The sequence below is a fragment of the Delphinus delphis genome, chromosome 1 (assembly GCF_949987515.2).
Source record: "Delphinus delphis chromosome 1, mDelDel1.2, whole genome shotgun sequence".
Taxonomy (NCBI): Eukaryota; Metazoa; Chordata; class Mammalia; order Artiodactyla; family Delphinidae; genus Delphinus; species Delphinus delphis.
In genome coordinates this window covers 6,796,249-6,814,341 of record NC_082683.1, presented here as the reverse complement: position 1 = coordinate 6,814,341, position 18,093 = coordinate 6,796,249, and the positions used below count along the sequence as shown (strand labels likewise).

The 18,093-nt window shown below is 50.8% G+C and overlaps 1 protein-coding gene across 1 annotated transcript in view; it reads left to right on the top strand.

Moving 5' to 3' along the window:
* Nucleotides 1–18,093, top strand: part of LOC132436927 (solute carrier family 2, facilitated glucose transporter member 5) — a 58,634-nt gene that overhangs the window by 13,225 nt on the left and 27,316 nt on the right. The gene's annotated exons all lie outside the window — the stretch shown is intronic.

The window sequence follows — 18,093 nt, the reverse complement described above, 5'->3', positions numbered from 1 at the left end:
GACTGGTTTGCTAATTATGCAGCCCTGTCGGGAGCGGGTCCTGTTATCCTCCGTGTGTGGATGAGGAAACGGGGGCTCACCGAAGTTAAGGGGCTCCCCAGACTCGCCCAACTCTTGACTGACCTGCTGTGAAGCCGAGGAGGCTGCAGGCTCAGCCTGTGTTCTGGGCCGCAGCTCTCTATTGCCCCCTCCTGGACAGATCACCACGGTCGCTTAACCTGGAGAGGAATTTGGATGAAAGATGAACTAAGAATTGAACTGGCGTGCCCCTGGGGAGAGGAGGCCACAGGCTTTCACAATCAGCGATACAAATAACTCACTTCTTTCTCCTTGATGATTAAAATATTATAAGTGGTAGACTTTTCAGGCTGTCAGGAATTCATAAATCAATAGGCTGGGCTGCTCTGAAGTCTCCTAGACTTCTGGCCAGAAATTCTAGGAAAGAATGGTTTCCCTCTGATGATCTGGCCAAATTGTTCCTTGCTCTGGACTACTGGTTCCACACATATAAAGTATGGGCTTTCTCCTAGCCACAAGCAAACTGCTACCCCAAAAAGCCTCAGGTTAGCCCATCCGTTGATCCGCTCAACCATTCATTCAGTGTGTTTTTATTGAGCATCTACTATGCACAAAAGCTCTGTGTGTCGGTGGGAATGCTAATGAGAGCTCAGGCATGGATCCTGCCCTCCTAGGAGGAGGGAGAAGTGTAATTACGATGGAAGATGAAACGGGGCTGGAGCAGTAACATCGTGAAAGCTCTGGGGATAGACTTCCAAGCTCATTCTGCTGGTGTGGTGCCTGTGTTTCTGTTTTGCTCTGAGTTTTCAAGGCTGTAATCGTAGGCGAGAATGTCCCCAACTTTTGACTTTCGGGTGTGCTGCTGGCTCAGCGGTCATTTCCAAGTGTGTAGGGTGCTCCTCGCAGCTGACACGTGATCGCCACCCTGTATGTGGGATGCACACTTCGGGTTCTCTTTTTACTCCAGAATTCACCTGATTCTCTCCCCTCCCTGCCGCCCTCTTCTGGCTCAGCTTGGAGTCGTTGACAGAGATGCTGGCAGGGCTTACCGGTGGGTCTGAGATCCTCTTTGTCTACTTAGAGTTTTTTAGCTGGTCTCCTGCCTGGGCCGGGGCTGCCCTTCTCACCTCCTCTTTTCCGTTGCCCTGGGAAGGTTCCGGGCTCCCCGATGAAAGCTCCCAGGAGCCCCACCAGGCTCTGCCCAGGACCTCCCCATGCCCTCCCCCAGCTGCCTTTTCATGTGTGTGTGTGTGTGTGTGTGTGTGTGTGTGTGTGTGTGTGTGTGTGTTTTTGGGGGGACCATGCTGCAGGGCATGCGAGATCTTAGCTCCCTGAGAACCCGTGCCCCCTGCAGTGGAAGCACAGAGTCCTAACCACTGGACAGCCAGGGAAGTCCCCCTCACCACCAGATTTTAAATTGGCACCGCCAGCTCTCCCTCCTGCCCAGACTCTTAACCACTGGAGCACCAGGGGAGTCCCTCATGTGTCTCTCGGCCTCCCTGCCCTTCCTGTAGCGGAGGCAGGAAGCCTGGGGTCCTGCCTGTGAGGCTGACCCCCCCCCCCCATGTGAGAATGGTCCTCTCCTACAGCTCTGCGGGTGTTTCCAGAGAAAAGGAATACTAGTGAGCAGGGAGGTGAGAATGTGCGGGTGGTTCCCTGCCTCTAGCTAGGAGGGAGAGCTAAAAATAAATGAACTGGGCGAGCCTTGCCCTGAGGAAGAGCGGATCAGCAGCCCTGGCTAGTGCCCAGCTCCCCCGCCCACCCGTGTGGTCCTGGAGGGGATGGGTGGTGCCGTTCTCTGGGTGCTGAAGGCCCCGGGGAGGAAGCACGTGCTCTGAGCAGGTGAGCTGCAGCAGCTTGGGTGCTCAGAGATGCCAAGGGGTGTGGCTCTTCTCCTTACCTGCGCCTTCAGTGTCCCCCACAGAGGACCAGGCTCAAAAACACACCTTTGTTATGGAGCAGTGTTTTCTTCATCTATTTTTAGAAATTCGGTTGTGATCTGGAACTGCCTTTCCTGTCCCTGAAGGGCATTCCGAGGAGCAGGGAAACCAAAGCTGGCGGCTGCTCCCCTTTTCTTCCTGTCCCAGCTTCGGGCAGAGCCCCTGCTGTGGGGCAGGCGGCGGGGTGGGGGGACACAGCAGGGCCGGGGGGCAGGGGGGGCTTGCCTTCTGGAGGAGGATGACCGTGAGCGATGGGCCTGATAAACGAGGGTGAATGGCGTCCAGGAAGGAGGAGGAGAAGAGCTATGAGAAGCAGACAAGGATAAAGAGCTGGAGGTGGGGACAGGACCACCTGGGAAACGCCTTTGCAGTTTCAATAGGTTGTCAGGATAGCCCTTATCCAGAATTCAACACTGGAGCAAAGACTTGAAGTGGGTGAGGGCGTGAGCCACGTAGGCGGTTGGGAAAGAGCATTCCAGCTCGAGGGAACAGCCTGTGCAAAGGCCCTGGGGTGGGGTGTGCCTGGCATGTTTGGAGCATTCGGACGCCCATGTGTCTGGAGAAGAGTAAACAGCGGGTACGTAACAGGAATGAGGTCAGAGCTAGACTAGGGTTGGGGACATCGTAAGGAACGTGTGAAATGGGAAGACACCAAGAGCTTTGAGTGGAAGACTGGCTTGATCCGACTTAGGTTTTCAACGAGCCACGCTGCTTCTGTGTTGAGAGTGAGACTGCAGTGGGGACGGGGTGGGGTGGTCAGGGAGATAGAGGGAGACCTGTGAAGAAGCAGTGGCAACTCTCCAGAGAAGGGGTGGTGGTGCTTGCACCGGGCTGGTGGCAGTGGCAGTGGACGTCCAGGTCTGGGTCTGTTTTGAAGGCAGGGCCTGCAGGGCTTACCTATGGATCGGACGTGAGCTGTCGCACAGAGAGAGGGACCAAAGGCCACTCCCAAGTTTGGGGCCTGGACGGCTGGAAGGACGGGGCTCCCGTTAGCTGAGATGGGGAAGCAGGCAGCAGGCTGGGGGTCGAGAGCAGGCATGTGTTTCGGACCTGAGAAGGTTCCGACGTGCTTTAGACACCCAAGTGGGGTGTGGAGCAGACAGTGGATGGAGGAGACCGGGCAGAGGTGGGAACCTGGGCTGCCGGCCTCAGGTACTGCGCGGCTCACGACCTCCGCGTCCCGGTGGGAGGGCAGCCTGCGGTGAGGCTGGAGGGGGCGGGAGGGCCCCGTCGCTCACGTCTGCTTTGTGTGCTCCTCGCGCAGCATGAGGCTCTCTCCGAGTACCGGCCCCTCGTGTCCCAGGCGCACCAGCTCCAGCGCCGCACCTCCGCGGCCGATAAGAAGCTGGCCCTCATCCCGCTCATCTTCGTCTGCCTCCGGATCTGGAGCACCGTGCGGTTCGTCCTGACCCTCTGTGGCTCCCCGGCAGTGCGGACGCCAGTGCTCGTGGTTCTGCACGTAGGTCTGCCCCGCCCCCGCCCCGCCCCGCCCTCGCGGCTCCCGGCCGATCCGCGGGGGTCAGCAGGGTCAGATCCCTGTCCCCGGCAGGCAGGCAGGCGGGGGCTCTGCCCCACCTCGCCTTGCTCGCTGCCCCACAGGGAGCCTTGATGAGAGAAGATGGAAGGTCAGCGTGGCTCGGGGGCAGCCCGGGGGTGTTGAGTTGCTGTCCAGTGGCCTAGGAGTAGCCCCCGGAGAGTTGACTGACCCTGAGTCCTTCCCAGCCCAGAAGACCCGGGGACACGCCTGCAAGTCCAGGCCTGCCCGGTGCTCAGCCCAAGGCCCACGTGGACAGGGTCCCCCGCAGACCAGCCTCAGGGGTGGAGGACCGGTTCCTGGGTCCCCAGCACTTCCCGGCCTCCCTGCGTGTGCTTCTCAGGCCCGCCCCGGCCCCGGCACTCACGCCTCTCCCTTTCTCCCTGCCAGGGGATCGGGAACACCTTTCAGGGGGGCGCCAACTGCATCACGTTCGTCCTCTGCACCCGCACCGTCCGGACTCGTCTCCTCTCCCTCTGCTCCTGCTGCTGCCCTCAGGCTTCCGCTGCCGCCGAGAGCCCGCTGGGCCCCCCAAGGCCCCTGCGCCCTCCACAACGGGCGGGCGAGTCGCAGGGGCCCAGGCGGGCCGCGGATGAACTTCCAAGCACCTGAGCTGCTGCCCCCCTAGTTCTGTGCGTGGGTGCTGCCGACCTGGGGCAGGCGGCGCCGAGTCCCCTCTGCAGGGAGCGGGGCGTCAGCTGCGCTGTCCGCCTTCGGCTGCCGAAGCTCAAGCCCCGTGGGGAGCAGCGCAGACTCGGCTTGTCTACCTCCTCGACCCTCAAGCACGACCCCCTCACACCGCATCCTTCTGCACGCAGGGGAGTTCGCCAGCATGAGGGCTGCACTGAGATTCAGGGAAACCCGTGGGACCCGATCACTGCCAGGTTGCCTGGCGGTCCGGGCGTCTTCGGCCTCATGACCACACAGCACTGTTTACAGCTGGAGGGACCCACACCGGTGGGAAAAGCACATAGAGATATATGTACACTGGGCACCCATCCTCAAGAAAATGTCAGGGGGTACCAGCGACGTGGCCCCCACTGAAGTATCACAGAGCAGACTCCTGGTTTGTCAGGGCGTTGAGATTCCCCCGAGAGCCTGGCTTTTCTCGGATGGCTTTGCTGGTCAACGAAAGGGCCAGTTACCTTTCACCAGGAGGTTCCCCCCTGGTGACCAGCATGAGCACAGCCGCACACAGCTGCAGGGCAGCTGGTCTCCTGGGGCCTCCTGAATCCTCTCCACGGGCTGCCAGCCCTTGATGTATGGATTGTGTATGAGTTTCAAGCAGAGGCCAGGATCCAGACTCCTGTCTCCCCCAGGCACTTAAAATTAAAATGCAGGCCCCTCCTCCAATGCAAGGGCTGGAACAGGACAGGAAGAGGCCACTGCAGAAGTCCCCGCAGACGCCCCACTGTCACTTGGGTCTGTTCTTGTAAAGACTGAAACGGGTGAGTCGGGGAAGGATCTGGCTTGTTCACTTCCTAGGTTAATTTTTTATAGGAAAGGCGACCAGAGGGTTAGGGAACACCCAAATACTGATTCCTCCCTGAAGGTGAAGGTTTGGGGGATTGGTTGGGGAGAGTGACGCATGCATCATGGGGTGATTCAAAAGAAAACGGATTTAAAAGAAGCATCCGTATCTCTATAACCTATGACTCTTCCACCAACCCTTTCGTCTTAGGTCAGAAAACAATTTCTCTGTTCAGTCACAGAAGCCACTGGCTAAGAGTGGGAGGTGTAACTGTCACTGTGCGTGCGGGGCCTTGGGGAAGAAAAGTACAACTAACCTGATAGGTGCCCCTCCCTTGGGGCCCATGAGAACTCTGCAAAACTGCTTTTCTGAACCTGTAAAAGGGTTCTGGATTAAAACCAAAGCCACACCCTCCTGTTGATTCCTCTTTTACTCTCAAAAGCAAAATCTGTAATAGGAAGAGACTCTGAAAGTAATAGTCCTCTACAGAACTAGGTCCAAAACGCTCCTTTTGGGTTCCCTTTTTAAAAGAAGGTTTTATGAAAATCAGCAAGAGGTGAAACATCCCTTTAGGATTCAAAGAAAGCTCTGGGCTGCCCTACAGAAAGCTACTTGTCAGTAAGGCGGTCTCCTTACAGAAATGGCCCACGTGAGGGGAGTCCAGGGTTCCCCTAAAGACGTTACAGCTCATCATGGGTGCCTAGCTGGTAGAGAGCCTCACGTTAGCTTCTAGAATGGAGCAGAAATTCAGGAAGTTGCTTGCTGCAAAAGAGAAGGTGACTCACGGCTGAGCTAGAGTATGGGCCCTGGGGGAATGATGCTCGAATACCTCTTGTTCTGAAGGGGGCCCCAGAGGCCTTGGCTCAGATGGTGCAACATCGATGCCCGCTGGGCATGGCCTCTAAGGACAGGCCTGAGACCTGGGTTTCCCCAGACCGGCTGCAGCCGGAAAACACCCGCAGAGGGAGTCGGGGCTCAGAGAAGAACATCTCCGTGTGCCCGGGCCTCCCTCACGTTCTCATTCCACCTGTGAGTTGCCGCTGCTGAGTATTTCCATTTCCCTCCCTCTGCTCCCCACCCTGTCTCTGCAGACGGGTGAACATGTTACTGCGAGTGGCGGACACATGCGGGCAGGGGAGGGGCTCGTGCTGGTGCCCGGAGCGTTGCAAACAGCGCCACCGTGAAGCCCAGGAGGGTCTCCTGCCTCGGATCAGAGCCAGACAGAAGCGCGTTCCTCTTACACGTGGCTGGGCGCCCGTGGGTTCTCTCTCTCGGCCAGTGTAGTTAGTGTTTATCCACCCTCAGCCCCCGGGCACAGCTGTGTGGCCTCGGCCTGGACAGGGGCTGTGTCTCAGCCCCCAGCCCCTCTCTTCTCAGGCACTTGCTGAACCTTGGTCTTTTCCTCAGGTTTACGAAACACTTTCTGCCTCTTTGTGCTTCAGAGTTGTGTCTGTCTGTTTTTGTTTTTTAATAAAGATTATGATTTGGCCCAGCGTTAAGGGTGCAGACAGAGCTCTGCCTGTGTCCATAGCAAGAAAAGAACATTTTTGCAGGCTTCCCGTCTCGGCATAATGGCATCGCGGGAGGTTTCGTGCATGTGCAGAATTGTAATGCAAACCCTGACCGTCTGGGTCAAGGCCAAAGTCTTGCTATTTTAAATTAAATAAACTATATTTCTTTTGTGTATTTGGTAAACCGACTGCCGTTGATGTGGGTGCGGGTCGGCAGTGCGGCTCAGACGGGCCTGTGCTGTGGGGCAGGTCCAGAGCTTTCCACACGGTTGGGCCCTGGAGACCACGTCTGTGTCCTTCTCTCTGGGCAAATGCTGTCGGGTAGGTGGCCACCTGGTTGGTATAGCCAGCTTCTCCTGAGTTTGCCTGATAGAATCCCTCGTCTGGGTTGGGGAGCAGGGGTGGTGGTGTTTAGAATACAGATTCCAAGGCCCCGTCCCATATGAGGATCAACAGAGCCAAGTTCCAAGGACCCGCAGCTTAGGGCTAAACTCTCACGAGTGAGACACTCCAGATAGTGGGCCACCAACCATGTCTCCCTTCTTGCGTGATTCTATCCCGACACCCGGTGACCCTCTGCAGTGGCAACTAAGGCTCCCCGGTGGCCGGGAACTGCTGGCGCACAAGGGCTCTTCTCTGAAGGAAGCAGCCTTCCAAAACCAGCCATCGAAGCCAGCTGCCTCGTTCGGTGCAGACCTTCGCAGCCCTGCAGCCCTGCCATCAAGTCTTTTTTTTTTTTTTTAACTGCTACATCTTGGGAACTTTGCTCCCAGAAGCGTTCCTTTTTTATTTGTTCTACTTTCTGGATTTTGTAAAGCTAAAAATACATCAACTGTCAAGAGGATGAGAGGACAAGCCACAGACTGGAAGAAAATATTTGCAAAAGACACATCTGTGTATCTATACAAGATGATGGATGCTAACCTATTGTCATCATTTCACAATGTATGTGAATTGCCTTCACACTGTACACCTTGAACTTATACAGTGAGGTGTGTCAATTATTTTTCAGTGAAACTGGGGATTGGGGGGAATACACATCTGATAAAGGACTGTTACCAAAATATACAGCGGACCCTTTTTTTTTCAAATTTTTATTTTTATTTATTTATTTTTGGCTGCGTTGGGTCTTCGTTGCTGCACGTGGGCTTTCTCTAGTTGTGGCGAGTGGGGCCCACTCTTCGTTGCAGGGCACAGGCTTCTCATTCTAGTGGCCTCTCTTGTTGCAGAGCACGGGCTCTAGGCATGCAGGCTTCAGTAGTTGTGGCTCGTGGGCTCCAGAGCGCAGGCTTAGTAGTTGTGGCGCACGGGCTTAGCTGCTCTGCGGCATGTGGGATCTTCCCGGACCAGGGCTCGAGCCCCTGTCACCTGCATTGGCAGGCGGATTCTTTTTCGTTTTGTTTTGTTTTGTTTTTTTTTTTTTTTTTTTTTTTTTTTTTTTTTTTTTTCCAGTACGTGGGCCTCTCACTGTTGTGGCCTCTCCCGTTGCGGAGCACAGGCTCCGGACGCGCAGGCTCAGCGGCCGTGGCTCACGGGCCCAGCCGCTCCATGGCATGTGGGATCTTCCCGGACAGGGGCACGAACCCATGTCCCCTGCATTGTCAGGCAGACTCTCAACCACTGCGCCACCAGGGAAGCCCGGCAGGCAGATGCTTAACCACTGCGCCACCAGTGAAGCCCTACAGTGGACATTTAACACTCAGCAATAAGAAAACAAACAACCCGATTAAGAAATGGACCAAAGACCTTAACAGCCGCCTCACCAAATAAGATACAGAGATAGCAAATAAGCACGTGAAAAGATGCTCCACATCATGTGCCACCAGTTAACACAAGTTAAAACAGCGAGATACCGCTACCCACCTCTTAGAGTGGCCACGATCCAGGACATCGACAGCACCAAATGCTGGCGAGGATGTGGAGGAACAGGAACTCTCATTCACTGCCGGTGGGAATGCAAAATGGTGCAGCCACTTTGGAAGAGAGTTGGGCAGTTTCTTACAAAACTAAACATACTCTTCCCAGCAATCACGCCCCTTGGTATTTACCGAAATGAGTGGAAAACTTATGTCCACACAAAAACCTACACACAGATGTTCATAGCAGCTTTATCCATAAGTGCCCAAAACTTGGAAGTAGTTAAGATGTCCTTCAGCAGAGGAATGGATAAATAAACTGTGCTGCCTCCAGACAATGGCATATTACTCAGCACTAAAGAGAAAGGAGCTCTCAAGCCATGGAAAGACATGGAGGAAACTTACATGCATTACTGAGCGACAGAATTCGATCTGAAAAGGCTGCATGCTGTACGATTCCAACTATAGGACATTCCGGAAAAGGCAGAACTATGGAGACAGTAAAAAGATCAGTGGTTGCCAGGGGTTGGGGTGAGGGAGGTGGAGCACAGGGGATTTTTAGGGCAGTGAAACCACTCTGTATGACCCTATGATGATGGATACCTGTCAATACACACTTGTCCAAACACACCATGTCCAACACCAAGAGTGAGCCCTAATGTGAACTCTGGACTCTGGGTGATAATGACGTGTCAGTGCAGGTTCATCCCAGGTGACAAGGGTACCACCTGGGTGGGAGGTGGTGATGCTGGGGAGGGCTGTGCAGGTGTAGGAGCTGGGGGCACATGGGAAATCTGTATCTTCCCTTCAATTTTGCTATAAACCTAAAACTGCTCTACGAAAATAAAGTCTTAATATAATTAATTAATTTAAAAATACATTGACCAGCCCCTAGAAATGCCTTGCATCTTTTTTATATTAATTTTGTTATTAAGATGCAACTGGCGGGGAGGGATAGATTGGGAGTCTGGGATTGACATGCACACACTGCTGTATTTAAAATAGATAACCAACAAGCATCTACTATAGAGCAGGGAACTCTGCTCAATACTATCTAATAACCTGAATGGGAAAGAATTTGAAAAAGAATAGATACATGTATATGTATAACTGAATCACTTTGTTGTACACCTGAAACTAACACAACATTGTTAATTACGCTCCAGTATAAAATAAAAATTAAAAAGAAATTAAAAAAAATAAAAACAATAAAATTATTACACTCAAAAAGATACAGCATACACAAACTTAAACAATACAAAATTAGCAGTGTCCTGTCCTGTTTCTTCCGGGCAACCACTTGGGAGGGTGTTTTAGCTACTCTCTCTTGCCTTGGTCTCCATACCTTGAACCAGATGCTACGTGCTTACCTGTGAGAAAATGGAAGAAGCCTTTCCCGGCCGGCGCTGAGAGACCTTCCCGAGACCCTCCACTCATTAGGTGCTGTGTACCTCTCCCCATCCACCCCATCTCCCCTCGGTGACCCTTCATCACCTCTTCCCCGACCTTCCCACCAGCCCCCTCATCCTGCTTAGGGTGGCTCTGAGCACCACCCAAGGCACAGTCTGGCCAGGCGACCCGGCCTGAGGGACTCCAGGGGATGCAGTGAACAGTCCAAGCCCTCAGGCCTCCTCTCTGGAGTCCCCCTCTCTGGAGTCACCTCCGCCTTCCTCACCCCAGCAAACAGCACACCTTTCCATGCTGGTGATGCTTGTGGTTTCTCCCAACCCCAGCAAGCAATCGTCTGACACCAGCTGTAGGACCAACTGGGTGTCCTGCAGTTCAGTTCTGACACTGTCTACCTGGAGACAGCATCATACCCACAGGTGAAGGTCTCAGTCCCAAAGACAGTCTCCCCACTTCAGATACCAACTGAAAGTCCAGGTTGTCACCTGGGCTTCTGCCCAACCACCCGTAGGCTGGAGATTCCCACTGGAGACCCCCTCTTTGGGTTCGATTAATTTGCTAGATTAACTCACGGAAGTCAGAGAAACATTTTACTTATTAGATCACTGGTTATTACCATGGACATAATTCAAGAACAGCCCGATGGCAGAGATGCACAGGACAAGGTATGGGGAAGGGACACAGAACTTCCATGTCCTCCAAGTCCTACTCTCCCCAAACCTCTGTGTTTTCCTGTCCTTTTGGGTTTTTATGGAGGCTTCATTATATGATTGATTAAATCACAGGCTACTGGTGGTTTATTCAACCTCCAGCCCCTCTCTCCTCCCAGGAGGCTGGCGGCGTAGGACTGAAATTTCCAACTCCCTAATCACAGGGTTGGTTCCCCTGGCAACCAGCCCCATCCTTTGCTTACCTAGGGGCTTTTCCAAAAGTCACCTCATTGACATAACAGAGACACTCTCAATGCTGAGGAGATTCCAAGATTTTAGGATCTATGTGCCAGGATGGGATGAAGACCAAATATGTATTTCTGATGATAAATCACAATATCACGGTGCTGCTCCCTCCTGCCCCATGCTGTCCCCTCTCCCTGGAAAGCCCTTCTCTTCCCTTCTTGCTTGGCTCCCTGCTTCTGCCCTTAGCCAGCAGACACCCTGAAGACCACCTCCCTCTGCTCCACGGCCTTCTAAGCAGACCTCTGAGATGCCACGGTGTCCATAAAGACCAGAAGTTCCAGGGACCACTCTACCTGGCCGGTTCCCCCAGAGCCTGCCCGGTTCTGGGCACAGAGTGAGACGCTAGGGCCAGCCCAGCATGCACGTGGGGCTTAAGCCTTTCACATCCAAAAAGTTAGAAGTTTGGGAGGAAGAGGTAAATGACTTCTTTTTTAAAAAAATATATTTATTTATTTGTTTGTTTGTTTTTGGCTGCGTTGGGTCTTGTTGCTGCGCACAGGCTTTTCTCCAGTTGTGGCGAGCGGGGGCTACTCTTCGTTGCTGTGCGCGGGCTTCTTATTGCGGTGGCTTCTCTTGTTGTGGAGCACAGGCTCTAGGCATGCAGGCTCAGTAGTTGTGGCTCACGGGCTCTAGAGCGCAGGCTCAGTAGTTGTGGTGCACGGGCTCAGTTGCTCCACGGCATGTGGGATCTTCCCAGACCAGGGCTTGAACCCATCTCCCCTGCATTGGCAGGAGGATTCTTAACCTCTGCGCCACCAGGGAAGTCCCTAAATGACTTTCTGAATGAAGCATGTGGGTTCCCCCACCAAAATAAACCCCAAAACTCAGAATCACTTATTGGAGCAGAATCCAGGCTCCATGAAGGAAAGGTTTGCCTGGTGTTATGGGGTCAGGACATTGATAATAGCTGACAGCTAATGTTTACTGAGCTCTTATTACATCTGGGGCCAAATGAGGTCACGCTCCTCAACAGAGGCCCTAGTGACCACACAGGTTGCAGGCCTCCCATAGAGTCGGCCCAGCCTGTTGATAAGGCAAAGCCGTGCATTGCTTGCAGGATAAGGAAAAGCACTCCCAACAGGGTCTTAATAGGGTCTCAGAGTGGGAGGGACATTTAGTGGGATATTTAGTGAATTTTTTTTTTTTTTTTTTTTTTTTTGCCACACAGCACAGCTTGCAGGATCTTAGTTCCCCAGCCAGGGATCAAACCCGTGCCCCCTGCGATGGAAGCATGGACCCCTAACCCCTGGACCACCAGGGAATTCCCTTTAGCAGCATGTTTGAAGTGTGGTTTAAGGTGGGCCTTTTAATGTGCTGGGGATTGGGCGAGGGTCACGACATCCCAGTTTTGCATCAGTGGGCATAGTAGGGTAAGCATCTGGAGGTGAAGAATTTCAAGAGTTTTGGGTGGAAACTGTCACGATGCTTTCTGTTCAAGAATGCATGGTTTCTTAAAAGTTCTTGGAGGGAAGTAGAAGTTACTTGTGGAAACAAAAAAATGTTGCCCACAATTCCAGTTCTACAAGGATGAAGTAATTAGCCCCTGACCTATAGCAAACCCTGAAAGGAATTCAGGATGAAGTACTCTGTGTTTTGGGCACATGGGGCCCAAGATAGTTAAGATACATGTCTGAGAAAGAATTTTGATGACCCCAGATTCTACGCACCTTCCCATGCATAGCAAAGCACTAAAATCATTAACTGGAGATATCTGTTTTCTGTGATTAGCATTAATCTTTTAACAAGATGTAGGCTTGGCTACACGTATTTCCCAGTCAAAAAATTTCATATATATGCTCCTCCAATACCTTTTTCGGAGCAGTTTCTCAGAGCTCTCTGAGAGGCTGTATCCTGGGCCATAGTCATCAGTAAGATACTGAATAAAACTCAACTCACAGCCCTTACATCGAGCTTTTATTTTTTTCCAGATGACACTTGCAACTTATATCTTTCTGGGCCAGTCTCCTGGGGGTAGTAAAGTGATGTTGATGAGGGCAGCCACGTCTTTACCCAGCCATGTCTTGGCAGACAAACCATTGTCCAAGAAAGGGGGTCAGGAGAGACAGGTGTGTGAACAACGAGGCTCTGGAAGGAGAGAAACCGGGTCAACCAGGCCTCTGCCGTTCCTAATGGTGTCACTCTGGGCAAAGAACTGTGACCTCTCTTAGTCTCGATTTCATCTAAAAAGGAGATAATAATGAAACTAACATGAGACCCAGTGCTTAGTACAAGGACTGAGCCAGAGGAAAGCTCTACAAGACGCAGCTGTCATTATTCTCGGTTAGCTTTTCTTGTGTTACCTAAGAGCCCCTGAAGGGTCTACTACTTCCTGCCCCTTCCCCACAGCTGAATCCTCCCCTCTGTTTCCAGTGCCCCAGGCCCAGTTCCAGACGGAACAATCTCACACCTGCTCTTGTTGAGCAGTACCTATTTAACAAGCATCTGGGGAATTTCCCATGACCATTATGTCAGAGATGGGAGCAGACTCTCCCTTTCGCTAACATTTTCTGTAGCTTCTCTTCTCCCTGGCACCCAGCAAATCACTGGATTTGCCTGGACCTGTTGCATCTGGGAGAGCTTCTCTCAAATACCAGCAGACAGCGTTTGTCTCTTCCCTGTCTCGGCACCACCACCCCAGGAGGAAAAGCAGACGGGGAGCGTTGGGCGTCGGAGGGCAGGTGCTGTCTGAAGTTACCCAACCAGCGCCATGATGAGTGACATGAGTGACGAGGAGAGCATTGGGGACGCTGTGTCAGTCCTGGGGGTGAGTCCGCCCTGGTTGGGCACAGATCCAGGAGACCTCGGGGCTGGGTGTCCACGGAGAGTCGCCGATGCCACGTTCAGGAAAAGCGTGGAGCAGTGGTTCTGACTTTCTTGAGAGCCGGGACCACCCGGGGTTCTGGTTAAAATGCAGGTTCTGATTGAGTGGGTCTGGGGTGGAGTCTGTGAGTCTGTATTTTTCACAAGCTCCCAGGTAAGGCGGCTGCTGCAGACCCAGGAGACCTAGAGGAACTCTGGTTCCGGGGGCTTCAAAAGCGTGGGCGGATGCTTGCAGGGCTTGGCTTCAAGGAGAACTTGGGTGGCCCGGCAGTACCCACTGGGCTTCTAGATTCCGTAATATGCTCCTTAAGGCCTCAGGCTGGACACGTAAAATGTATTCTCTGGCCCTGGGGCGTCACGTAGCACTAGATTCTGTGGGACGCTGTAACCGTTCAACAACGGACCAGCGGGAGGCGGGGGTGGCGTTGATTTACAGCCTGTGCTGATATCTGCGATGCTCCCACCGAGGTTCTTTTCAACGGACTGTAGGGAAGAGTGTGAGCTTCAGGGGAAAGTCGCGCATGGTTTACAGCATCCTTCCCGCTGGTACAGCACTCTGCCCTTGTACTACCTTTGAGCTTACAATTCTGCAAGTTGTAGGTAACTGATGCTGGAACTCACACAACTCAACATCAAAAAGCCCCAAACAACCCAATTTTAAAATGGGCAGAGGATCCGAATAGACATTTTTCCAAAGACATACAGATGGCCAACAGGCACATGAAAAGATACTCAGTATTACTAATCATCAGGGAAATGCGATGAGATATCACCTCACATCTTTCAGGGCGGCTGTTATCAAAAAGACAAAAAGTAAGTATTGATGAGGATGTGGGGAAAAGGGGACCCTCGCACTGCTGGTGGAAATGTAAACTGGCCCAGCTGTAAACTGGCCCAGCCACTATGGAAAACAGTATGGAGGTTCCTTAAAAAATTAAAAATAGCACTACCATATGACCCAGCAATTCCACTCCTGGGTATTTATCCAAAGAAAATGAAAACACTAATTTGAAAAGATATATGAACCCCTATGTTCACTGCAGCATTATTTACAATAGCCAAGATATGGAAGCAACCCGTGTCCATTGAAATATGAATAAAGAAGAGGTGGTGGGAATTCCCTGGCGGTCCAGTGGTTAAGATTCTGCACTTTCACTGCCAAGGGCAGGAGTTCAATTCCTGGTCAGAGAACTATGATTCTGCAAGCTGGGAGACACAGCCAAGAAGAAGAGGTGGTACACACACACACACACACACACACACACACACACACACACACACATACACACACAGTGGAATACTACTCAGCCATAAAAAAGAATGAAATCTTGCCAGTGGAACTAGAGGGTATTATGCTAAGTGAAACAGGTCAGACAGAGAAAAACAAATACTCTAGGATTTCACTTATATGTGGAATCTAAAAGACAAAACAAATGAACAAACATAACAAAAGAGATTCAGAGTCATACTTACAGAGAACAAACAGGCAGTTGCCAGAGGGGAGGGAGGTGGGAGGAGGAGAGAAATAGATGAGGGAGAGTAAGAGTACAAACTTCTAGTTACAAAATAAATGAGTCACAGGCATGAAATGTACAGTGTGGGGAATATAGTCAATAACTATGTAGTATCTTTGTACGGTGACCTATTTCATGTAACTAGACTTATCGTGGTGATCACTTTGAAAAGGATAGAAATATAGAATAACTGTGTTGTGCACCAGGAACTAACATAGCGCTGTAGGTCAATTATACTCCAAAAACAACAAACAAACTCACAGAAAAAGAAGTCAGATTCGTGGCTGCCAGAGGCAGGGGGAAGGGAATTGGAGGAAGGTGGTCCAAAGGTACAAACTTCCAGTTATAAGATAAATGTTAGGGATGTAAAGTACCACATGATAAATATAATTAATATCGCTGTATGTTATATATCAGAGGTCCCCAACCTTTGTGGCACGAGGGACCGGTTTGGTGGAAGACAATTTTTCCACGGACGGGGCTGGGGGGCAGGTGGGGATGGTTCAGGTGGTAATGCCAGCGACAGGGAGCAGCAGGTGAAGGTTCACACTCTCCTGCTGTGCGGCCCGGTTCCTAACAGGCCTGGACTGGTACCGGTACTGGGAGTTGGGGAACCCTGTTATAGATGAAAGTTAAGAGAGTAAATCCTAAGCATTCTTATCACAAGGAAAATATTTTTTTTCTTTTTCTTATATTTTGTATCTATAGGAGATGACGGATGCTCACTAAATCATTTCGTGATGCACGAGAGTCAAACCATTATGCTGTACACCTTACATTCAAACCGTGCTGTCAGTTACATCTCAATAAAACTGGAAGGAAAAATGTCATAATTTTTACCTTTTTTCTTGAAAATTATCCTCTAACACTATTAATGTAAGGTCACTAACCCCAGAGTCAGAAAGACACGGGCAAAGTAGCATGCTATTCTAGAATATTCCAGCATTTGTTCCCTTGCTTTTACTAAGGAGAAATTCACAGAAAATTAACCTTTTTAAAGTGTACAGTTCGGCGGCATTTAGTACCTTCACAGTGTTATATAACCACCACTCTATCTAGTTCCAAAATATCTGCATCACCTGCAAAGGAAACCCCACACCCATTAAGCAGTCACTCCCCATCCCCTCTCCCCGCAGCCCCCGGCAACCACCAATTTGCTTTCTGTCTCTTTGGAATTACCTTTTCTGGATTTCTCATATAAATAGAATCATACAGTATGTGACCTTTTTGTGCCTGGCTTCTTTCACCTAGCATAATATTTTCGAGGTTCACGTAGCTTGTGTCAGGACTTCATTTCTTTTTATAGCTGCATAATCTGTTGTGTGTATATATCACAATTTGTTTATCCAGTCATCCATTGGTGGCCGTGTGGGCTGTTTCCCCTTTCTGGCTATTGTGAATAGCGTTGTTGTGAATACGCATATACATATATTTGCTTGAGTGCCAGTTTCTGTTTTTACTCTTTTGGAATTAAAATATATCTAGGAGTAGAATTGCTGAGTCATATGGTAATTCTGTTTAACTTCTTAAGGAATCACCAAACTGCTTTCCACAGCAGTTGCACCATTTTACGTTCCCACTGGCAACATACAATGGTTCCAGTTTCTCCACATCCTTGCTCACGACATGGATGAACCTTGATGACATTATGCTAAGTGAAATAAGACAGTCAAAAGGACAAATACTCTACGATCCCACTTATAGGAAACAACTAAAGTAGTCAGGTTCATAGAAACGAAAAGTAAAACAGAGGTTGCCAGAGCTGGGGGGAATTATTGTTGAATGGATTTAGAGCCTTAGTTTAGCACGATGAGAAAGTTCTGGAGACTGGTTGTACAACAGTGAGTATACTTAGCACTACTGAAATGTACACCTAAAAAAGCCAATTTTTGTTATAAGTTTTTTACCACAGTTTGAAAAAAAAAAGAGTTGTCTACCCAAGGTAATGTGTAACCAACGAAGCCACTTGGGTCCCTGAGAAGCTTCCTGAGCCCCTGGCTTTCATGCATTCTGTCCATGATTCCCAAAGGTCACTCTTTAGTGCATGGGCACTCTGATAGGTGAGGTCAAATTCTATTCTTGGAAAGAAAACTTAGGAACCTTGTATCATCTCTGAAGTTTACTCACTGGGTGTGTCAGCATGAGCCACAGCCTTTCTGCCTTGGGGGCATCTGATAAAATCTTGGCCTGTGGAGCAAGAAGGTTTGGACCAGGCTTGGTTTCTCCCTCTTCCTTCCACCTACGTTGCAGAGTTGGGTTCCGATGGCCAGAATCCAGGCAGGCCTGGGTGAGGTGTAGCTGGCCCCACTGGGCACTGGGCTTGGGAAGTCTTGTGTCATCCTACCAGGCCCCCTGCAGCAGGAGCGCTGCCTGTGTAGATAGCTGGATGCATGCCGGGACCTGCTAATTACTTCTTCCTTATCTACACCTGGAATGGGGATGACCCAGAGCTCTTTCCTGCCTTCCCACCCCTCCCTCCAATCAAGCAATCCACACTCACTCTGCACCTTGGTAGCAGCCTCGTTTTGTGCCCTCTGAGGCACGTGCAGGCGCTTCTGCTATAATGCGATGCACATGTTCCTAAAGAACTCCACTTTCTATCATATGCCACATAAGTAAATAACCAGATTTAAGGGGAAAATAGGGTTGCGGCAGACCCCCACGCAATTTTAAAATCTGAACACAAAAAACAAATACAGTCCTAATGAAAACAGCAGCCTGGGTAAATCTCCACTGACATTTGCACCCAGCAGCTAGGGGGTTCTCACTTTCTTCTTTAAAATGAGTGTTCTTAGGCCATTCGCTTCCAGTTGAGAGCCATGTCATCACATTTTAAAACCCGATTTAGGCTGTAGTCAAAACAAACAAATACATACATACATACATATATATATATATATAGAGAGAGAGAGAGAGAGAGAGAGAGAGAGGTGTCTTCACAGCTTCTTCAAGGGTCCTTTCCCATTTTCTGTCCTAACAGACTTTCAGGCAAATGTTTGATGGTTATATCAGTAAGAAATGGGTTTGGCCGCAAGTGACAGAAAATGAAAAAGAGGAGTGTTTTTC